Raw genomic sequence first — 23,157 nt, 5'->3', positions numbered from 1 at the left:
TAAATATAGCTGCTCTTGCCATGCCTGCCCCTTTTTACCTCACAACTTGCTGCTTCTGGAGCCTGTATTCTGGTTCTAGAAACTTCCTGAGAGGTAGCTTAAGCTAGATGTCTCTCCAGTTAGTCTTATTCCCACCCTCATTCTTTATTAACATGGCTTCTGGAGACTTTTCGCTATAGTACTTGAGAGTAATTTACATCTTTGCTGTCTTTCACACAATGAAACAATACCGACTCTTCTAGCCTCTTTGCCCTAAAGACTCCGACAAAATCATCATCCCCCAACAACTCCAAACACAAGAGTTTATTAAGGTCCTGCTTGGAACAACCTACTGATCTCAGAATCTATACCTGTATAGATCTCTAGATGGGCCATGTTTTCATGTATAGACGTAATGTTCCTCCTTCTCCATCATTCCCTTCCCTGTATGAAATAATTCATATTTATTAGGTGCTCCAACTATAAGGGCATGCTTCAGTGAATTCATTCACATGTTCATTTAAAAGAAATGATTTCATGTTTACTTCTTATAGAGATACTTACTTTTCTATAAGACCCTATTTTTTTTTTTTTTTTCATTTAGAAGTACAAACAGCAGCCAGCTAGCAGCTAGTAAGCTTTTATCATTACTGGCATTAATTACTTATTCTTCATAATGATGCTGTGATGTGCCCATTACTGTTTTCTCACTGGGCAGATGGCAAAAGTGAGACCAAGCATCTAACTCGTCCAAGTCCGTATACCTACTAAGTGACGGAGCTCGGATTTCAATCCCGTTCAGTCTGACTCCAAAACGTGTATTTTAAATCACTTCAGCCACTAACATCAGCTATTTGGGAGGGAGCTGCCCAGGACTCTCTTGTTTACATATGAAAATCATTCTAGGAAGGTGACCAGGCGTGGATTATTCTAAGTTCTCAAAACACATTTTCTTTCTAAAATTCTGTGTATAACAGGAGTGCCTTTTTGTTCACAATTTCAAACATGGCCTGTACTTTGAATAACCCACTGTTTTAATCACCTCCTCTTTACCCCATTGGTGAGGGAGTGATCCTCACCCTACAGCTGTGGGGATGGACAGACCCCTGACACCTGGCACTCTTGCAGATGCATTTGACTGCAGTTTACTAGTCACATCTACCCACAGCCCATGGAGGGGGACACTGCTGGCCACACAGAGCCACATGAGGGTTACGTCAGGAACAGAGTGAATAGCCAGGGGCTGTGGGAAGCAGGCTTTGTGGTATCAGGAGGGTGAGGTGCCCCCTTGATCCCAGGGGAGGATGTGATTGGCCTGTTTGAAGAATTCTGCAGGTTGGCAGGGAACCGAAACCCACTCCTTAGGGTAAAATAGGAACTACGCCTGGTCCCCTTGATAAGGAACACGTTTGGCTAGAGGACCTTATCTGCTGGAGCAGAAGCGGGGAGGGAATTTGCACTTAGGCTACACGAACCCTCCTGGTCTCATGAGATATTAAGGCAGCACATAATATTGGAATTTAATGTGGGGCCTCGTCTCACACCTACAAACCCTCACCTGGCTACGTACCTGTGGTTTTTTTGTTCAGTACTCTTAGAGAATCGAGGGTGTGGAATATGTGTTCCTGAAAACTGGCAAGCGTTAACCAGGCGGCAAGATACGAGGGGAAAAAAACCTACGTGTAGGGTTAGACTCCTTGTTCTGCAACTAACCAGCTCTGTGACTCAGGGGACTTCAGTGAGTGCCTTCCAGCTTATTCTTCTTTAAAGTGACTACAGATCTACCAGGTAAAAATCATGAGACAGGCCCCAGAAAGGAGGGAAAGGAGAACCCAACAGCCTTCTGGGCAAGGATCTTTCTTCCCTACTCACGTTCCCTAATCCAGAATTTCCCAAAGTATGCAGTATGGTATTCTGGTCACATTGGATTTTGTCTGGAAGAAAAGGTTTTCTGGGCCCAATAAGTTTGGGAAACTCTGTGTACTTATCCTTCTTTTACAGATTCACAAGTAAATGGTGGAACAGTTCTAAGACATCTCAAAAAATCTTCAAAAAGATTCTCAAAGAATCTTCAAAAAACCTGAGGGTTGAACGAGGGATCTCCGTACATTTTGACCATGAATCTTCTATGCTACTTTTGTTTTCTCTGGAATATCTACTGATATCAATGAGACTCATGTTCTGTAGAAAAAGAAATGCCTTTTGGGCATGGAGGTGAGTAGTCTTGGTTGGGTAGAAAGGTAAGTGACAGGGGGACACGGGCAAGTCACCCACAGTGACTGCGATGCCACACGTTTTACCTAGTAGACTGGACACTGCATGGGCTCCTCTTAACCATTGACTGTCTGAGGATGACCCATAATCAAGCTCACAGTCCTGGTTGGAGCCATTTACATGGTTATCACTGGCATATTTTTTTTTAATGTTTTGTTTATTTTTGAGACAGAGAGAGACAGAGCATGAATGGGGGAGGGTCAGAGAGAGAGGGAGACACAGAATCTGAAACAGGCTCCAGGCTCTGAGCCATCAGCACAGAGCCCGATGCGGGGCTTGAACTCACGGATCGCGAGATCATGACCTGAGCCGAAGTCGGCCGCTTAACCGACTGAGCCACCCAGGCGCCCCATCACTGGCGTATTGAAAAGGCTGAACACAGTAGTGTAAAATCCGGAAATGGCTGTTTCCCATCACTGCCTTCAAATCCATCTTGTCAACACCCCTTTCATATTGATTTGTCAGCACTGAAAGAAGATACAGACACTCTCCTGTTACCTTTGGGTTTTAGAAAATCCAGTGCAAACTGAATTTTTTATAAATCAATCTTGCATTTGATTTAAAACTTCATCCTTCTCCATAATTTAGGCTCGATTTGAGATTCTCTTCACCCACCGTAGGGAGGGGAGACACAGACTCTTTCCTAATTTCCATCACTACCCTCTGACTCTTCGGAGGTAGAGGAAGAGAGGGAAAGGTGGGTGTGTTAGAATGAACGGGGCAAAGGACTTTATTCCTAGCTGGTGCCAACTACACTCCTCCCTTGGCCTTTGCATGCCCTGGTGTTTGTGGTGCCATCTTTAATAGGTTCCTCTGAGCTGCAGTTTCTCCTACCCCCCACACACTCAGTGGCCAGTGACTTCTGAAGTCATTCCTTCTTCAGGATGTCCCTGGGTTCACTCCCCTTGTTGCCCAGAAAGCCCTCTGGAGCATGTTTGAGCCCACACCTGCTCCCTCCAAGGGAAATCTCACTATTCTCACCACACCAGACTCTGCTGTCCTCTGCTCCTGTGAATGGCATAGCCCACCTCTGACTCAGCTTCTGTAAACTGGGGGTGAGTCCAGTCTCTATCCACACATGTAACCCTAATGCTATGGGGCATGAGCCCCTTTCTCTGACCTCTCACTCTACCGTGGCAGGAGACCTGCAGACCTCAGTGCCCAGCTAGTATCCAGCCCCCAGAGACTGCTTGGATGAAATCATGGTGTCTGCAGGCAGAGATGCAAATGTCACAGTGCTCTGCATCCTTCTGGATTCTTTTCAAAGAAATGGCTCTTCTCCTTTCTACTGAAACCCCGGTGTTCTCTTTTATAGACGATGGGGTGATTTAGGATGGTTTAGATACTGTTTAGCAGGTCCTGTGGGGGTGGGGGTAGCTAATCTAGTGCCTCCGCTTGGAATGCAGAGGTACTTAAAAAGCCATTAGGCTAAGCTTGAGGCTTTAGTTGAAATTCCCAGACAAGAGGAAACGGTCCATCCATAACCTGTTGCAATATCCAAGAGCCAGATGCCTCCTACTTGGCTCCCTCTGCACCACTGTTTTGTGACCCACCAGCCTCACTAGCTGATTGAAATGGGATTAGGCATCATTTGAGGGGTTGTATTTGCTTTCACAGACTCTTCTTTCCTTCTCCAAATGGCTCGGAGCAGCACTGCAAGGGGATGATCCGTGGTTTCAAGGAAGGAAGAGGCGATTCCGAGCCGGCCAAGTAAAAAGCCACTGGCAGAGATTCCACAGCTGATGGCCAGCTAAAAAGTCTTCCACTTTTCCTCAGATGGTGAGTGCTCACTCTTGCCATTAAAATCTCAAGGCCAGGTGGTTGCCAGGGAAATCGAGAGAATGCTAAAGTTATGTCAGGAATAACAATAAAACTCATAATTGCACTGTCATAAAATGAAAGAAAGTTACAGGAGATGTTTTTATCTTGGGAATTCCAGACGCCATAGAGTTTCCCAGGAAGATACGGCCAAGACTGTGTGGTCCTTGTCACTGCGTCACAGCTGCCTTCTATAGCACAGCATCATCAGCGCCTGGCAGGAGGCTGGGCACCACAGAAGGGCTTAAACACCGTGCAGTGGAAAAGTGGTTCATTCCTGGGTACAGTTTAAGGAGAAATGTACTAGGAGATTTTGGTGGTCAAACCTGAGACTTTCTGTGGAGAAAACAATGAGCTGCGTAAGGTGTTCATTTCATTTTTTTCATTTGTTACTATAGATGACAGATCGCTCATGTCCTTATGCTAAACATGCTGAAAGAACCCTTGAGGACATAAGAGGGAAAAGTAAATGCCTACCTCAAGGACCTTCCACTTCAGAGGAGAGAGACGCAAACAAACAACTACAATAAGAAAATAGAAGTATTACATGGGGTATTCAGCGAGTACAGCTGGAAGGGAGCAGGCACAAGGCTGTTCTGGGGTGGAAATAGCATTTGCACTGAGATACACCTGCTGGAGCAGATTCAACAGACTACAAACTGGGAGGGCGCAAGGCAAATGCATAAGCTTGAGGGATTCTCATGGCAAAGGACCATAAAGACAGCCCATAGACAAATGTTGACTGGGATTGGCAATCACTTCTCTGATGCAAATAGTTATGCATTTTTATTAAAAGTCAACCACTGCTAACTGAGGTTCGGGGTGCAAAAGAAAGAATTACTATCACCAATTTTTAGGGAGAGAAACAATTGTGACCAACCCTAGGCCTCTTGATGACATTCTTAGGCTTAGTTCTTTGCTCAGAAACCATACATGAGTGAAATCTGGAAGCTGCACCCAGCCTCCAGTCCCAATGAAGGAACTGATCAGACTCCCTGACCACCATGCTGACTGGGATCTGACATTGTAATGCAAAGTAGCATGGACACTACAACTCAGACGAGAGAGAAAATGTTTCTAAGTGTCTGGGTTTCAAACACAATGCCAACCCTTTGAAGTCTGGGTTACATTTCGCCTTTTAGCTTGGGCCAAATTTTTGGTCCAACAACCAAAATTTAAAAGAAGAAGAAGAAGAAGAAGACAATAAGTTGAAAAGTTTAATAAGAGACCAAGGCTTCTTGGACCTAAAGTTTGTTTTGCATACAGCATTTAAATGAATTATTTTTAAATTAATCAAAAGCACATAGCATATGATTATTTTATGTCTATCAAAATTCTCATGTATCAAAATCAAAAGAAAATTAGTTTGGTATTTGATTTTGCCAAGCCCAGAGTATTTAGGTATGACTTTGAGAGACATGTTCCCCAACCAAAGTCGTGGGCATCCATCCTAAATAGTCGAAACGGTAAGTAGAGCTTGAGTCTTGCGGGCTGGTTTCCCAACGCTAAGGATCATCTAGACCCTCTTGTTCATCTTTCAGAGGGAAACCATGCACACACTGAGGAGGAAGCCCAGAAGCACTGGATGATTTACCAGGAGCCTTAATTCCCTCCATTTGGTAGAAAATGGCTTCTCGTAAGCTAGCTAAAGGAGGCTGAAGAGATAAAAACTATTTTCTCATCACCCCAAACCCTCAGTAAATAAAAATATTCCTCAAAATTAAAAGCTGCAATTTTTTACATGGGATTGGCAAAATCTTAACGTAATTGTTTTTAGAAGGCTTCTGGTTGATATATTGCCTGGCACATGAAAATTAAGCAGAAAACTGCAGCATCCGCTGGGCAGGTTTCACTTAATTTACCTGACCCTCTGCCCCCTGATCTTGGTTACCTTCTTATCAGACACTTTTCTAATGTACACCATGGAGTTATAGCATTCTAGAACATTCTAAACACTATATCACAAATACTGATAGACAAGACACAAAATCTTTTTTTACTTTTTATTTAATTTTTTTAATGTTTATTTATTTATTTTTGAGATAGAGAGAGACAGAGCATGAACATGGGAGAGGAAGTGAGAAAGGGAGACACAGAATCCAAAGCCGGCTCTAGGCTCCGAGCTGTCAACACAGAGCCGGATGCGGGGCTTGAACTCACAAACTACGAGACCATGACCCGAGCCAAAGTCGGACACTTAACTGACTGAGCCACCCAGGCACCGCACAAATAAAATCAAAGAGCACAAACTGATGAGAGAAAAAAACAGAAAAGACCGACTGTGGAAAGGCAGCAATAAATTGTAATAATTTAATTTCCAAATATTTGAGGATTTTCCAGCTCTCATTCTGTGATGGATTTTTCATTTAATTCCATTAAGGTCTGAGGGTATGGTTAGTACAATTTTTATTTTGTTAACTTTGTTGAGATGTGCTTTATGATGCCGAATATGGTCTGTTTTGGTGAATGTCATATGTAAGCTTAAGAGGCGTGTGTTATTGGGTGGGAAGTGGTCTATAGATCTCAACTGTGTCCAGTTGACTAAGGGTGTTGTTGAGCTTGACCATGTCCTTACTGACTTCCTGACTGCTGGGCCTGTCCACTTCTGATGGGCAGGAGGGAAGACTCCACCAAAATTTTGCATTCATCTAATTCTCCTTGCAGATCCATCACTTTGATCTTACATGTTTTGACACTCTGTTCTTACGGCCATGCATACGAAAATTGTTGTGTCTTCTTGGAGAATTGACCCCTTTAAAATTACATATATATGGTGTGTGTGTGTGTGTGTATAATACATATATATATATGTGTATATAGATATATATGTTTTTATATATACATAATATGTCATATATACTGTACATATATATAAATATATCCCTTATCTCATTACATTCCTCTTGCTCTGAAGTGTATTGTCTGAAATAAAAATGTCTACTCCACCTTTTATTTGTCTTGTTATATATATATGTGTGTGTATGTGTATATACATATATATATATGTATCTTACTATACATATATGTATGTGTGTATATGTATATGTGTGTGTATATATATATACACACACAATAATCATGTCTACTCCACTTTTTGTTTGATTAGTGCTAGCATGGTATATCTTTCTTTATACCTTTACTTTTAATCTATTTGTGTCTTTATATTTAAAGTGGGCTTCATATAGACAACATATAGTTGCAGTTTGGATTTTGGTCCGCTCTGACAGTCTTTTTTTTTTTTTTTTCTTTAATGTATATTTGTTTTTGAACGAGAGAGCAGAGTGTGAGTGGGGGGAGGGGCAGAGAGAGAGGGAGACACAAAACCCAGGCAGGCATCAGGCTTCAGGCTCTGAGCAGTCAGCGCAGAGCCCGGCACATGGCTCAAACTCACAAACCTTGAGATCATGACCTGAGCCGACTGAGCCACCTGGGGGCCTCTGACAGTCAGTCTTTCAACTGATCTACTTAGATCATTGACGCTTAAAGTGATTATTGATATAGCTGGGTTTATGTCTACCACATTCATTATTGTTTTTTGTTTTATTGCTCTGTCTTATTTTCTTTTTCTTTTTGGTCTTCCACTCTTGTTTTGCCTTTTCTGCTTTGGAGTGTTTTATATGATTTATTTTCTTTCCTCTCTTTGCATACCATTTATACTTGTATAAAATTTTTCTTTTCTTGGGGTGCCTGGGTGGCTCAGTCGGTTGAGCGACTGACTTCGGCTCAGGTCATGATCTCATTGGTTGTGAGTTCGAGCCCCGGGCCAGGCTCTGTGCTGAAGGCTCAGAGCCTGGAGCCTGCTTCAGATTGTGTCTCCCTCTCTCTCTGCCCCTCCCCCACTCATGCTCTGTCTCTGCCAAAAATAAACATTAAATTTTTTTTTTTTTTTTTTTAGTGATCACCCTAGAATTTACAATGTACATTTACAACCATTCCAAAACCACTTTCTTTTTTTTTTTTTAATTTTTTTTTTTCAACTTTTATTTATTTTTGGGACAGAGAGAGACAGAGCATGAACGGGGGAGGGGCAGAGAGAGAGGGAGACACAGAATCAGAAACAGGCTCCAGGCTCTGAGCCATCAGCCCAGAGCCTGACGCGGGGCTCGAACCCACGGACCGCGAGATCGTGACCTGGCTGAAGTCGGACGCTTAACCGACTGCGCCACCCAGGCGCCCCTCAAAACCACTTTCAAATAATGGCTTCACAGATACTACAAGGACGTTCTAAAGGAGTATTTCAAATTCCGCCCATCCATGCTTTAAGATATTGCTGTCACTCATTTAATTTCTAAGTTACAATCACGGAATACATCATTGCCATTATCATTTAGAATAAACTTTTATCTGTTAGATAATTTAAAAGAACAATAAATATTTTATCTTTTTAATAAATGTTCACTTATTCTTTGTAAAATGCTCTTCTTTTCTGTAGATCTAAGTTTCTGACCTAAATCGTTTTCCTTCTCTCTGAAGAACTTTTAACATTTCTTACAGGGCAGGTCTACTGACAATAAATTGCCTCCATTTTTGTTTGTCTGGGAAAGCCTTTATTTCTCCTTTCCTTGTTTTGGAGGTAATAGATACATTTATAACCTAGATTGTGGTGATGGTAACATGAGTGTATACGTATATACAAAATCACCTAATTGTACTCATTAATTATATGCAAGTTTTATACCAATTATACTTCAATAAAGCTGGAGTGGAGGGCAAAAAGTCACACATCAAAAATGGAGTTAGATTCTTCATTACAGAGGAAGATTAAAACTCCCCTGCCCTTTCTGAACCCAAAGAAGGTTCTGGCTTCTCCTTATTGTAGGCTCTGACAGAAAATCTTTGGGTAACAGTTAGGTAAGTAGCCATCTTGAGTTATGTAAAGGCAGCATCAGCAGTGTCCTTCAAGATTCAGAGAGATTAATAAGAAAGACAATTTACCCCATTTGAAAAAGAAATCAAAGTGAGAAGTTGCTGAGAGGTGGGACGGAGTTTCTGGGCCTCTGAGGACACAGGAGTGGGTCCTGCTGGACCTCTAAGTTTGTACCCGTCTCCAGAGAACAGCGTGTGCAGGCTGAGAGGTGATTTCTTAGAGTTATAGTAATAGCTGGGGCTCAGACCTCTAGGGAATTGCCACCAGGCATGTCCATAGAGATGAACTTTCGTTCACCCCTGAGGAGGGGCTCTGGTCACCTTGCAAGGGGCCTCGGTGTCCACCGCCAGGCCCCAGCCTCGGCCTTCAGGGACAGGCTTGTCACTCTTATCTCCCACCACAGACTTACCTCAGATCACCTTTCCCGCCTCACCTCCCCACTCCTCGTCCTTAGCAGAGAGACCTCATTCCTAACACACGTGACTCCATAATCTGTCTGGGCTTCTCTCAGCATAATTTAATCTGATACAGAATTCCAGCTGGTGGTTTTTTCCCCTCTTTGGACACTTTAAATATTTCACTCCACCCTCTTCTTGCTTGCGTGGTGTGTGAAGAGAAGTCCAATGTAATTCTTACCTTTGCTCCTCTGTAGGTAAGGTATTTTTTTCCTCAGGCTTCTCTCAAGATTTTCTCTTTATCTTTGATTATTGGCAGTTTAAATGTGATATATCTAGGTGTAGAGTTTTTGGCATTTGTCTTGCTTGAGTTCTTGGACCTTTCTTCTCCTTTTGCTATTCCTGGTATGCATATTACTTTCATAATGGTCCTGCAATCCTTGGATATCCTCTTCTGTCCTTTTTGCATGTCGTATTTGGAACATTTTGTTGACCTCTCTTTAATCTCACTGATTCTTTCCTTGGTTGTGTCCAGTCTATGATGCACCCATCAAAGTCATTCTTCATTTCTATTGAATTTCCTTATCATTCATATTTAGAGTTTCAATGTCTCTGTCCATCTATTCTTGTATGCTGTTCACTTTTTCCATTAAAGTCTAAAAAAATTTTTTTTAATGTAAATGTTTATTTATTTTTGAGAGGGGGGGGAGGGGCAGAGAAAGCCAGGGAGACCCAGAATGCGAAGCAGGCTCCAGGCTCTGAGCTTGAACTCACCAACACATGAGATCATGACCTGGGCTGAAGTCAGACACTTACCTGACTGAGCTGCCCAGGCGCCCCAGCATTTTTTTAAAAGTAGGTTTTAGGCTCAGGATGGAGCTCAGAGTGGGGCTTGAACTCACAGCCCTGAGATTAAGACCTGAGCTGAGAGCAAGAGTCCAACACTTAACCACCTGAGCCACCCAGGTGCCCCTGAAGTCCTTAGCATATTAATCGTAGTTATTTTAAATTCATGGTCTGGCATTTCCAGCACGTCTGCTGTATCCGAGTCTGGTTCTGACACCTGTTCTGTCTCTTCATATTTTACTCTTTATGTTTTAGTATGCCTTGTGATTCTTTTTGTTAAAGCTGGGCGTACCGAGTAACAAGAACTGAACTGTAGTGTGAGGTTTTATGTTTACCTGGGTGTAAGTCAGGCTGTGTTTATTATTTGCTGTAGCAGCATGTGCCAGAGACAAAAATCACCATTGTTGTCCACTGTTTTCTCTCCCCTATTGTTTTTGCGTTTCCATAGAGACTTCTTAGGTAAGGTCTGGAAGTGCTGTTCTTTCCCTTGTAATCCCTTGTTACTATACAGGAGCCCTATTGATGTGTTGGCGAGGTGTGTGGGGAGAGGAAAAATTCTATAGTCTTGTGAGTTGGTCTCAGAATTTGATTGAACCCGAGCCTCTGGACTGTGACCTTCACAGTTTTTCGTCTCCCTTAGGCGAGACAGGATCTAGAAGGGGATAGAGTTGGGTATTTCTCTTCCCGCAGGTCAGTTAATCTCTGGTGACACCTCAGTGGGTTAGAGTCTGGTAAAATAGTTAAGTCCCGGAGGGGATTTTTCTCTGATTTTCACTGTTAGGACCCAATAGAACTCCTGGAGGTAAAAGTCATGATAGTGTGGGAATCCCTTTAAGACTCACCCCCTTTCTGAAGATTTTCACTCTTATGCCATGTCTGTACCCGAGCCCCTAGCAATTCGTCAACTGCAGTTTTTCTAGTCCTGTGATGTCTACAGTAGCTCCCAGGCCTCTTCTGTATTCATCTGTACTTTCTCCAAATTTCAGGAGGCAGTTTGTCTTGTGATCTCAGTCTTTTGTTGGCTCTAAGTAGGCCTGCTGTTTTCATTTTGTTCACCTTTTGTCTTCTTGTGAGGATGGAGTGATGGCTTCCAAGCTCCTTACATGCTGGACCCTAGACCAGAAATCTCCTGTGCATTTCTAATATTATTATTTTGTTTTTTGCAAAAATATTGTTATAGGTGCCAATATCTTTTCTCTCTATCGAGGCAAAAATAGAGCCTACATTAAAAAAAAAAATTAATGTTTATTTACTTTTGAGAGAGAGAGAGACAGAGTGCGAGAGAGGGAGGAGCAGAGAGAGACGGAGACACAGAATCCGAAGCAGACCTCAGGCTCCAAGCTGTCAGCACAGAGCCCAATGCAGGGCTCGAACTCACGAACCATGAGATCGCGACCTGAGCTGAAGTCGGGTGCTTAACTGACTAAGCCGCCCAAGTGCCCCTGAGCCTAGATTTCTTATTAGTGGTTTAAAATTCATAATACGAATCAGTATTTTAAGTCATAAATAGTACCTTTCACTATAAAATGCTAATTCTCCTTCTCAAGCTTCTGTTCATTAGCAGAGGTTACACAGTATCTTGTAACTGAGAAACATGTATTATTTTTGTACAGAGATCAGAGTTGGTAGGGCACGTAATAACATGTGTTAATGTAGCTTACACTATTGGGGCCATGGTTTATACAGAGGCAGCCTCTGCTAGAGTGAACACAAGCTCTTGTGTGGGCTAGAGATAAATAATTTTCCCTGAATAGATGGATTGCTTTATTCAAATAGATAATCTTTGCAAACAGTCCATTTGATCAGTATTTTTAGTAAACATTCAAATAAATTTCAATCTTCACAGTGGAGGTGGTTTTCAGTGGCTATCAAATTTTTGCTTGTAGGGGCGCCTGGGTGGCTCAGTCGATTAAGCAGCCGACTTCAGCTCAGGTCATGATCTCTTGGTTGGTGAGTTCGAGCCCCGCATTGGGCTCTGTGCTGACAGCTCAGAGCCTGGAGCCTGCTTCAGATTCTGTGTCTCCCTCTCTCTTTGCCCCTCCCCCGTTTGCACTCTGTCTCTCTGTCTTTCAAAAATGAATAAATGTTAAAAAAAAAATTAAAAAAAATGTTTTTTGGCTTGTGTACCCAAAAGAGAATATATATACACCCACGTAAGTGCATATACATGCATGTACAGTTCAAAGTTGAACCTAATTTCAAATTAGATGATTTTCATCAAGTTTTAAATCAAGGAAAGCATATAATTTCTGGAATGTTGTTAATATTATAATTTTAAAACAAAATTACCTATACAATTATCCAATAAAATGTCATAGCAATTTGATAGCTTTTAACAATCATTTAGAATAAAGGAAAATAGCTCTCATTTTAAAATTTGAAATTCCTTTTGCTTTCTAATTATATATTTGTGTTCCACTTTCCTCACACGTTTTTATTCTAATATACTACTTTTTAACTTTTTTTAATTTTTTTATTTTTTTATTTTTTTTAAATTTATTTTTTTTATTTTTTTTTAAATTTTTTTTTAACGTTTTTATTTATTTTTGAGACAGAGAGAGACAGAGAATGAACAGAGAGAGAGGGAGACACAGAATCAGAAGCAGGCTCCAGGCTCTGAGCCATCAGCCCAGAGCCCGACGCGGGGCTCGAACTCATGGACCATGAGATCGTGACCTGAGCTGAAGTTGGACGCTCAACTGACTGAGCCACCCAGGCGCCCCTTTAACTTTTTTTTTAAAGTTTATTTATTTTGGAAGATAGAGAGAAAGAGAGAGAGAGAGACAATGTGAGTGGGGAGAGGGGCAGAGAGACAGGATCCCAAGCAGGCTCCATACTGTCAACACAGAGCCCAATGTGGGGCTTGAGCTCATGAACCAGGAGAGCATGACCTAAGCCAAAATCAAGAGTCTGACACTAACCATCTGAGCCACCCAGGTGCCCCTACTTTTTAATGTTTGAAAGTCTTTATTCATCATTGCAAAAAGTGCCCATTATTTTAAATTTTAAAAGTGTTATTTTAAATTAAAAAAAATCTCATAATTGTAGACACATGATCATAGAGATAAATATTATACATCTTGCTAATTATGACATATAAGAGGCAAAATCTTATTAATGACGGCCTCTCTTAAGCAGATGGGTGGCATTAGGAGTTCATGTATGTGTGGATGAGTAATACTTATCGCTGGAATGGGACAAGGGTTCACTATCATTTCTAGCCCTGATTTTCTTTTATGATAATTGTAATCTCTGAGAAACTTGGTTTGCATAAATAGTAATTGGGAATATAAAGAGTTTGGTTGTGGAAATGTCACTTAATTCTTTGAACTCTTTCCAAATTATGTTTTTAATGATCTAACATCAATAATTACATTATGTCCTCCGTCAATTTTGTTGAAAAGGGATATTTGGAAGCCACAAAGGAATCTGTTACTCAGTCATCAGCATTATTAATTTTCTCAACACCTACAGCACAATTTGAATGTTACTTCAAGATTGGAGATTTGAATCTCTTTAGAGACTTGTATTCTTTAAGGCAATGCAACTGTCAGATTCCAGGTTGGTCGGAGTTCTGTCTTTAATTTTTTTTAATGTTTATTTACTTTTTGAGAGAGAGAGAGAGAGAGAGAGAGAGAGCACAAGCAGGGGAGGGGCAGAGATAGAGGGAGACACAGAATCCTAAGTAGGCTCCAGGTTCTGAGCTGTCAGCACAGAGCCCGACGTGGGGCTTGAACTCACAAATCACAAGATCATGACCTGAGCCGAAGTCGGAGGCCTAACCAGCTGAGCCACCCAGGTGCCCCAGAGCTCTGCCTTTCTTATGCAGTGTGAGAGAGAGCCATTGGGGAAGGGAGATGGACCAGGAGTTGGGCTGAAATATGGCCTTTACCCCAGGCCATTCAAGGTACATAGGTTTTAGGAAAGATGTCATACAGAAGTTAAGAATGTGGCAGTTGATTTCACTAGAAAATATCCATATCTAGGCAGCCCTTGGAAAATCCTCACAACCCCTGTAGTAAATATCAAAGTCTCTGCCAGTTTGCTAGGTTTGGGCTAACTGACAAAGAAGCATTTTGTAGTTAAGAAAGAAAAAAAAAAGAAAAGAAAAGAAAAGAAAAGAAAAGAAAAGAAAAAAAAAGAAAAGAAAAGAAAAGAAAGAAGGAAGGAGGGAAGGAAGGAAACAGAACCAGAATTCCATAGATCAATCTAATAATTCCAATTAAAACGCTATATTGAATGCTAGCAAATTAGATCCAATGATATGTTAAAGGAAAAATAACCAGTAGAGTTTATTCAAAGAATAAGTTAAGATGGAGAAATTTATCACTCAAATCAAAACCACAAATCAGTAGGATGGCATCTTATAAATGTAATGCAATTCTAACACAAATTTCAATGGCAACATATTTTAAACTTGACAAATCATATGATTATCCTGATCAATCTCCAAAAGGCATTTGGAAAAGCTCAAAATCCATTTTTTAAGTTTATTTATTTATTTTGAGAGAAACAGAGAGAGCACTAGTGGGTGAGGGGCAGAGACAGAGGGAGAATTCGAAGAAGGCTTTGCACGCTGCCAGCACAGAGCTCAACTTGGCTTAAACTCATGAAACTGTGAGATCATGGCCTGAGCAGATAACAAGAGTTGGACACTTAACCTACTGAGCCACCTAGGCGCTCCTCAAAATCCATTTCTATTAAAAATATTCTCAGTCAAGATTCACTAGTGGCTGCTAAAATCAATGGGTGAAGTTCTGAGGAAAACAGGATGTGCATTCTCATATACCTGCCCTGAGTTATTTGTTAGCTGGAGGGAAAGCTAGTTTACAGTGGAGAAAACCTGGCAGAAACCACCTAATGCCCATGAGCCCTGCAACGTGATGCGATATGATGCATGGAGATGGTCATTACTGTGGTAATCTTACCAAATATGGGTAATCTCAGTCATGTGAAGATACTAGTCAAGCTCAAGTCGGGCAACATTTGGCAAAATAACCAATCAACATTCTTCAGTGATGTCATGGTCAAGAAAAACAAAGAAAGATTGAGAAACTGTTATAGACTGTCTGAGACTAACGTGATGTAAGATCCTGAATAGCATCAAGGAACAGCAACAACAAAGATATCAATTTAAAAAAAGACAAAAAACAAAGCTAGGTGAAATTTGATTAGGCCTTTAGTTAATGGAGTGGTGCCAATGTTAGTTTCCTGGTTCTGTTAAATGTACTGTGCTTATGTAACATGTGAACACTGAAGGGGGCTGGGAGAGGGACATATGGAAATTATTTACACCTTTTTTCAACTTTTCTGTAAGTCTAAAGGCAGCTTAAATTAAAGGTACAAAATCAATGCCGTGCCAGGATCATCTATGTGATTCCTTTAGTATGATAAAGAAGATTTGCTTAACCTGATTTTTAAAATACTATAGCCGTCACAAACCACAGGCCAATCTCATGCTCATGGTGAAATACCAGAGACATTAAAATCTAGAAAAGTATGCCTCCCATTACCATTATTACTCATGATGTTTATGAAAGGTCTAGTCATTGCAAAAAGACAAAAACACGTCATGAGAAATATAAATTTGAGAAGGAGAAGATACATTGATGTTATTTACAGGTGATATAGTTTGAAATATATAAAACATAAATAAGTCAACCGAAAAGTATGAGTAATGATTTAGAAAGGTGGCGAGCTACAAATAAACATACAAAAATCAATTGTTTTTCTATTCCCCAGTTCAAAATTGCATTGAATGAAATAAACTCAGTGATATCAGACAAAATATAAACCATATACCAATACAATTAAGAAAGTTATTTAGTACACTTAAATGAGGAAAACTAAAAACTCCACTTAGTGGCATACAACATGATTTGATTAAATAAAAACATACAATATATTCTTTCATAGGGTTACCAGTTATTGCAAAATATAATTTCTCTTTTAATTTTTTTTTTTTTTTTAAGAAGGCTTCACTCCCAGCATGGAGTCCAACATGAGGTTGGAACTCATGACCCTGAGATCAAGACTGGACTTGAGATTAAGAGTTGGTCGCTCAACCAACTGAACCAGCCAGGTAGCCCTCTCTTTTAATTCCTTATGAACTGAATGCAATTCCAATTGAAATTTGAATCAAAATATATCTGCAACTTGAAAAAGTGATTATAGCTCAGAAGATTTGGAGTAACAAAACTAATAAGGGAGGAGGTATATTTTTTTAGTACTGAAATGTAGCATGAAGTGACCATAAAACAAAAAACAATGAAAAACAGTCACCTGTATATAAACATCCTATTACGGTCATTGTGGCATTTTAAATTAGTGGGGGGGAAATTAATTATTTATTAAAGTGCTTCTGGAAAACTTGATAAACCCTTTGGAAAAAGAATAAGCAAGAATCTCTTCAAGTTATACATGAAAATAGATCCCAGATGGATTATAGAATTGATCGATAGAAGAAATGAGACCAAAAAAAAAAAAAAAAAAGGAGTATTTAACGGACTCTTTTCTCAGAGGAGGATGTTTATATGGAAGAAGTGGTAAGACAGCCGTGTCATATCTGATTACATGGAATCTACATTTGTTCACATAAAAACAAGTGAGGGGGCACCTGGGTTAAGCGTCAGACTCTTGATTTCAGCTCAGGCCATGATCTCACTTCGAGCCTCGTGTCAGACTCCGCACTGACAAAGTGGAGCCTGCTTGGGATTCTCTCTCTCTCTCTCTCTCTCTCTCTCAAACTAAATAAATTTTTTTTTAAAAAAGGCTGACAAAATTAAAGGGTAAAAAGGAAGAGCAATACGTATCACAAAAATGTGAGAAAAATGAATATTAATATCTTCAACAAATGAAGAGGTCTTATAAGTTCAAAAGAATGAGTACAAACTCCTGCACAGGAGACGATACACAATATAAATGGTGCATGAACACATGCAAGTCAGACAACCTCCATGAAAACAAAGCAATGTACCTTGAAACGTGTAGAGAAGAACTATTATTCACCCATTGGATTGGCAAACTTTTCCTATTTTAAAAGTCTAAAGAAGTTATGAGGTGGGCATTCCCCTGTAGCGTTTAACTTATTGCAACCTTCTGGAATACAGTAAATCTGTGGCTTTAGACGTGCTTACATCCCAGGGCCTAGTAAATCCACAGACCCAACTGTCTCGCAGTAGGGAATTGGATACATTCTCCATACTGATAATCCACAGAATATTCTGTGTTAGTCATGGCTTCTAACAGTACTAAAACTGAGAAAACGGGTTGTACATCAGAATTAACCAAGACGGGGGCTCCTGAATGGCTCAGTCTGTTAAGCGTCCGACTTTGGCTCAGGCCATGATCTCAAGGTTTGTGAGTTGCACCTGCATCAGGCTCTTTGCTGTCAGTGCAGAGCCTGCTTCACTTCCTCCGTCTCCCTCTCTCTGCCCCTTCCCTGCTCCTTCCCCCACTCAAAAAGTAAATAAACATTAAAAAAAAAAAAAGAATTAACCAAGATGGTCTTTGAAAATACCTCTTTGGGCCTTTCAACTCCTGTCCCACCCCACCCCCCACTTCCTTATGATTTTCTGATTCAGGTGCAGGACTCAGAGCTGGGGTTTTTGCATACATCTCCAGTGAAATCTGATGCAAGCCCTCCATTGCTAAACACTATTCCAAATAATATTCAATACCATAGGGAATTACTCTCAATAATAATGTGAAATTTAAAACACCGATGTGTTTACTTTCTATGACCCTAGTTTTAGAGGACATACAGTGTTATGTGTGCATTTATTTATTTTTTTTACAGAACGCTCTTTACACTTTTTCAATATTTCCAAGTGTTCTTTATGAACATTCCTTAGGATAATCACTAATAGTGCTATTGGTTAAAAAAAAAGGTTGTGGTTTTTTTTGTTTTTTTTTAAAGAGTGACCGTCCTCTCCTTTCCCATCTCTGCCTGTGCTTACCGAAATATGCCAGGTCCTCAGAGAGCACCTCAAATTTACCCCTAGACAACTATGGCATTATTTCCATGTGAATACTGGAGAAAGAAAAAGAGAGAGAGAAAAGTAAAACATTGTGCACCAAGTGAAATGTAGAGTTTAGCTATTATCTAATGAATTTGATCACAGTAGGCAGCCAATCTTGATAATTGTTTTAAAAGATTTTTCCTCAATTGCAGCCTATGGGGGTGGGGTGGGTTTCTTGGGACAAAGGTGGTGGCGTCAGGGGAGCTAAAACAAAGGGAAAATCCTCTAAATCAACACTAACAACAAAACTCACATACACAAAACATAAAACCAAATGTCTCCCGGGCTCTGCCTCAAAAGTACATAAGAGGACCCGAGTGTTAAAACAATTCTGCACATATATATGGATTTGGTCACTATCTCTTGCCCCGATACCTGTTTTTCTGTTTTATTCTACATTCTTGCAAAGATCCAAAGCATTTGAAAGAGAGTTTGAAATGTGCATTTATACTTAGAATGAGCTATGGCCCATTATACCAAAAGACGAGCCTTCTCAGAAGTCTACTCTGGTGCCCTAGAGAATGAATTAATTCAAAAGATATTAATTAGCTCAATCAATCTCCCCCATAGCACCGCTTTGTGGGAAGGTTGAAACTTGTTTGAATGGTTGAAGAATACCTGGACCCTGCATAAGACCACCTTAAAGTATATCCTTCAAGCTGAGGCCCATTTGGGAATTCAAGAGGGCGGTAGTAACAGTTCTACAGAATACAAACTGTTGTCATGGGCAAATGGAGACACACTCTCACTCTAGCTAGGTGCTTCCCTCTGTTTGAGCACACTGAGGCCATGGTGAAATCAGACTATTCTGGAGCCCGAAGGCAAAGTCAGTAACGTGGACACACTGGGCTGAAAAATTACAACAATGCCATCAATGAAATACTGTGCACTTGATTCGTTCTGAGGTGTAACAAGTTCTAAAGGACCCTCAGGGGGAGTTAGGGTAGGGAAAGAACACTAAATAAGAGAAATATGACCCCAACTTCTACAGAGCTCACGGGCTAACTGGAGATGTAAGTAGTTGAGCTAGAAAACACACCATCGCGTGTGAAAATGGGTAGGATGAGTGAGGCCGTGATGTCCAGGTTGGAGCCTGGCACCCGTGCTACAATTGACAGTCATGGCGTTTAAGCTGAAGGTGACTAAGGGTTTGTCAACTGAAGGAGGAGGTTGGTATAAGGAGGATTGTTTCGGGTAGGAAGTAGAACATGCAGGTATATTCAGAGGAGAGCCTATGACCCAGTTACAGCCTGGAGGAAGTGTGGTTGATTTTCAGAATGGGAGGCAGCTAGTAGTGAGAGATGAGACCAGAAAGGCAAGAGGAGAAGTACCTTATCCCACAGGGTTAGAAGCTTAGACTTGTCTTGAGGGTGAAGGGATGGTCCTGAGGAGGGGAAGGACGTGATCAGATTTCCTCTCATGGGATCACAGCCTGACCTGTAGCTGATGCAATGGAGGGTAAAGAAAGACTCAAGGCTAGTTGTGGGGAGAACAACAATTCAAGAGAGAGAAGATGGGGGTCTACAGGGTAAGATAAGAAACCAGTGCCTGGTGGAGAAATGTATGCAGTAAAGCTAATTTACGTTGTAAGTGGCTCTGGGGAGGAGGCAGATAAAAGACTCAATCATGAGAGGACAATTTCAGCGTGGGTATAGTGTCCATGGCATGGCCCCACACTTCTGAAGTGTTTTCCTCTTTGCGGAAGTAACTGCACCAAATCGGTGGTATCCTAGGGACTTCTAACAGGCTCAAAATTTCTCATGACATTAATTGTCAGAACTGAGGTATTGAGTTTAATTGATCCACCCATCTATGTATAGAAGTGAGGGGGAAATTAAGTTGTTTGACATATAAAATTCTAAGCAAATGGTTTAAACTATGCAATATAGTGACATATTTTATGGGTGGTTTTGATGTTGCATTGACTCAGTCTCAGACTGGTTTTCAAATAATTTATTTTTCCAGACACTAATATCTCTGCCAGAACCATAACAAAATGAATGAAATTAGACAGGCTATAAAAGTGTATATTTAGTAGGGGATTGGAAAAAGGGGAGCTAACTTCCTTTCTATTTCTTGAAGTGGTTTAGCTGAAAAAAAAATGTAGCTTGGTATACACACAAAGAAAACCTGATACAGAAAAATCCCAAATGAAATATTAATGGTGTGTTTGCCAGCCAGAGGGCATATACACGGTTTGCTCCAAACTTCTGTGAAGCCAGAATTAATGTTTGTAGCCTTTTCACGAGCTTTTTATTCCAAGTTCAACTATTTACTCTCATGTAATTAGGATGTCTTTCAAAAAGGTTTGAAAGAGACTCTATCCTAAGAGGTCTGAGATCCAAGAAAGAACAACATGACATATTTCTCCAATGTCTATCTTTAATGGAGAAGAATCCAAGAGCATTTGCTGGAAGTTTGTCTAAAACGGGGCTGCGTCCCAAAGCCCAAATGCTAGACCCACTGGATGATGGAACCATGAAAAAGAACAGGAGGAAGGGGAAAGCTCCACTGAGACTCTGGCCTTGCATTTTTAAGAAAATGTAGGCTGTCAGGAGCATATTCAGGGTCACAGTCAGGTAGTTTTCAGAACCATTGATTAGAAATCAAAGTCTCCAAAATTCTGTCTCCGTTCCCTCTTTTACTTCCATCTGATTCCCCTGGAGGGACCCAAGGGAGGCCCACAGTAAGATGACGCTGAAGGGAACCGGCCTTGTAGAGCCCGAGCCCTTTGATTGTGTGGCCCAGCCCCTGCCCTGGCCCCACTCAGATTACAGCCCACAGTCTGCATTGTCCAGACAAAGGAGCAGTGGCTCCCTTCAAAAGACTGCCTGGAGCACGGCCACTCTGGGCTGTCTTCCCCAACCCCAGCCTCCTCCTGTTTCTTCCTTCAGCCCGCCCCTTCTGGGTTTCTGGAGTAAAACATTTAGAAACCAGTCAGCCCTGCGGTGGACTTCCTGGGGCCAAGCGGACTTGGCTGTCCCCACCCTTGAGATTTCTGTTTCCCTTTTTGTGCCTTCTGGGGAGGGTGTGAACCACAGGGCAGAAGGAGGGGCCTTCATTTCTAAGAAGGGTCTTACATACCCAGTAATATTCTGGTTCTTTCTTTCTTTGCCACTACCACCCAGCTATCTCACAATCTTCAATCTCTAAACAAAGGTTTGTTGAGTGGCTATAGTCAGGTGAAGTTAACGACATTGCCTGATTTTAAATGGCAAAGGTCTTAGATCTTAGTACTAACAATTAGATGTGTTTTTGTGTCAGGCACTGTCCTAAGATCTTTGCATCTATTTAGACATTTAATCTTTATAGTGACCCTATGAGGTCATGTATTTTCCTCATCTGTGAGGGAGAGAAGTTAAATGCCTTGCTTGGTGTCTGTCACACAACTAGCAGGTGACAGAGCTGAGTTTGAACCCAAGGCTTCTGCCCCAGAGGCTGTGCTTATAACCACTGTCCTATAGTGTGACACAACTAGAACCCATTGATTGGTTGGAAGGAAACCTTTTTCAGCCAATATTATTTCTTGATTCTCTGACAAATCTAAGAACCCTTTTCATTTTGCCATTGCTACTCCCAGTTAGGCTGTGAAAGCTCTAGTCACTGGGATTTGGAAGGTGGTGAGTGAAGGCAGAAAAGGGGAGAGAGAAAGAGTAAAAGACAGGAGTCCTACTTTAACTGTCTAGTCAGAGGTCCCAAAACTGAGTGAGCTTCAGAACGACCTGGAGGGCTGGTTACAACACAGATAGTTGACCTCCCCTGAGGTGCTCCTTCACTAGACCTGGTGTGGTACCTGAGAATTTTTATTTCTAAGAAGCACTCAAGTGATACTGATGCTGCTGGTCTAGGGTCACACTTGGAGAACCACTGGTCCAGGAAGTTACTTGAGTTGGTGCTCTTATATGAGACCAAGTAGGCCATGGGAAAAAGTTCTGGGCAGGTGCCCTTCCAGAAGCTACTGTTTCTCTTTTGGCCTTTTCAGGAATTTCAGGTCTTTTTGCATATTTTGTACTGAGCCATCACGAGTGAGAGTCTTACAAGTTTGCTCCCTTGTTTTATGTATCTTAAGGCTTAACAAATACTGATGAAAATCTTTGCAATGTTTTTATTATTATTTTTCTCCCCATGATTCCCATGTAGACTGTTGTAGAAGGAATGAAATTGAGGGGAAGGGAGAACGGGACCATTCAGAGAGTGTGTGTTTAAGTCTCCCTTCCCTTATCTCACACATTAAGACTGGCCCCTGCAAAGGACAAAGTCAAGGCTTACTGGCTAGTTAATTTCTGGTGTTAACAAGAAATTAACCACATTGAATTCCTTCTAGACATTAGGAAACCAGTAATGGGATCTTTGTCTTTTGGCAAATGTCCCCCACAGAGGCTTCACCACTGTCTACCTGGGCCATGTACTGGGATCAAATGCTGATTACAGCTGGAAGCCTAGAGTGTCCAGGAGCGATCGCTCCCTTCTATCCCATCTTGGTTCTGAATTTCCCCTAAGGACGGACCTGTCAGCTTACCCAGATCTTAAAATGTGGAAGCCATTCTTGCTAAGAAAGTCAAGGGATATATTGCTTCCCAAGAACATTGATGCTCGTGGTGGTGGTGGTGGTGATGGTGGTGATGGATGAAAGACAAAAATGAACACTTCAAGTCTGCAAAATAGCTACTTTCTCTTGTAGCAGAAGGGCTCCAGGAGAGTGGAAGGCCCAATTGCAAAGTACATAAGGTTGGTCTTCAGGTATCCTCTGGCACCTGTTTCGAGTTGCCCCTCTCCACTCTCTGCCTCTCCAGTTTTCGCTATTATTTTCTCTCTCTCTTTCTCTCTCTCTCTTTATTATTATTATTATTATTATTATTATTATTATTATCATTTACAGGTTCTTACTGACTCCCTTCAAGGGGTTGTTAATAAAGCTTAACTTCTTACAAAGGCTTTAGCATTCTACATGAAACTT

At 41.2% G+C, this 23,157-nt stretch overlaps 1 long non-coding RNA gene across 1 annotated transcript in view; it reads left to right on the top strand.

Annotated features, from left to right (window-relative positions):
• Positions 1-3,972: 3,972 nt before the first annotated feature.
• The window catches only part of LOC147583351 (uncharacterized), a 94,560-nt gene continuing 75,375 nt past the window's right edge, over positions 3,973-23,157 (top strand). The window contains exon 1 of the long non-coding RNA XR_015243063.1: positions 3,973-4,032. This is a non-coding gene — a long non-coding RNA (uncharacterized LOC147583351). The remainder of the gene's footprint in view (positions 4,033-23,157) is intronic.

Source organism: Puma concolor, chromosome A2 (assembly GCF_028749965.1).
Source record: "Puma concolor isolate L17-30 chromosome A2, mPumCon1.1.hap2, whole genome shotgun sequence".
In the NCBI taxonomy this organism is placed as follows: domain Eukaryota; kingdom Metazoa; phylum Chordata; class Mammalia; order Carnivora; family Felidae; genus Puma; species Puma concolor.
This window is presented reverse-complemented; position numbering and strand designations above follow the sequence as displayed.